We start from the raw sequence: 1,334 nt of genomic DNA, 5'->3' as shown, positions 1-1,334 counted from the left end.
CAGACATCACTCAAGCCCTTGGTCCTGTGAAGACTCAATGTCCCAGGGTAGGGAAGTTCAATGGTGGTGAGGTGGGATTGAGTGGGTAGGCACTCATAGAAGCAGGCAGAGGAGGAATGGATTAGGGTGGTTCTGGGGGAAGGGAATCAGAAAAGGGGACAACATTTGAAATTTAAAGAAAATAACCAATTAAAAAAAAGATTAAAAACAAAAACAAAAAACAGAACAAGAAATGGTCTGAGATACTTACAGCCAACCATTGGACTAATGTCAGGTAACCCTATGGAAGAGTTAGGGGAAAGACTGAAAGGGCTAAAGAGGATTGCAATCCCATAGGAAGAACAATAGCATCAACTAACTCAGACCCATCAGAGCTCCCAAGAGGCTAGGCCACTAACCAAAGAACATACATAGCCCCTAATACATATATAGTAGAGGACTACCTTGTCTGGATTCAGTGGGAAAGGATGTGCTTAATCCTGTAGAAACTTCATGCCCAAGTGAAGTGGGAGTGGATAGGTAGGTGAGGGATTTATGCTCTCAGAAACAAAGGGAAGTGGAGATGGAGTGAAGAACTTATGGAGTGGGGACCAGGAAGGGGATAACATTTGGAATGCAAATAAAATAATAAAAACATTTAAAATATAACTTCAGAAAACAAAAATTCTTTAGCAGTAAATAATAAGTAGGTTTGTTTACAATAAATAATGAATAGTAATTTGGTAACAATAGATTTCAAGAAAAAACTTTAAATTTTTTATAAAAAATTGTATTTGTATACTTACCTGGCAGGGGAGATACCATGATCACGAAGATTGTTTTCCCAGGGCGAGGCTTATCCATTACACTCCGGATGTGCTGACCCCTGCGAATTCCCCAAATGCGGGAAACTCGACTTCATAATTTGTGGTAGTGGGGGACTGTGTTCGCGCTCTCCCCTGAAAAAAAATTGTATTTGTTTCGGAAACTCATAAAGGGCTTCTTTTATAGGAAAATTCCCTTCTCAATGTAACTGTTATTACAAAGAACAAATATAGTCTCAGTTTACTTTTATTAAGATATACAAGTCTCTTTTCTTGATGGCTAAGTGTATGTTTGCATTTGGGTGTACCTGAGTGTGTGCTGCTAAAGTGATAAAAACAGGAGATAGGACCTGGGCAGACTATTTTAGGGTAAGTTTTCTAGTAATTAACAGCTTATTTGTTGACTAGAAACCAGAAATATCATTGGGGTAGGTCACAGCTTTGTCCTTTCAGAGACCTGATTCTCCAGAAGAGGTTAAGCTCAACAAGAGCTGACAAATGTTCTTTCATCTTTATAGAAACCTCAATAAT

At 38.7% G+C, this 1,334-nt stretch overlaps 1 non-coding gene across 1 annotated transcript; it reads left to right on the top strand.

Moving 5' to 3' along the window:
• Positions 1-777: 777 nt before the first annotated feature.
• Positions 778-941, top strand: LOC114632851. The gene has a single exon (XR_003713142.1). It is a non-coding gene; the product is annotated as a U1 spliceosomal RNA (small nuclear RNA).
• The last annotated feature ends 393 nt before the right edge of the window (positions 942-1,334 follow it).

This window comes from Grammomys surdaster, unplaced genomic scaffold (genome assembly GCF_004785775.1).
Source record: "Grammomys surdaster isolate TR1022 unplaced genomic scaffold, NIH_TR_1.0 97, whole genome shotgun sequence".
NCBI classification, from domain to species: Eukaryota; Metazoa; Chordata; class Mammalia; order Rodentia; family Muridae; genus Grammomys; species Grammomys surdaster.
The sequence above is the reverse complement of the archived record's forward strand: the minus strand, read 5'-3'. Positions and strand labels throughout refer to the sequence as shown.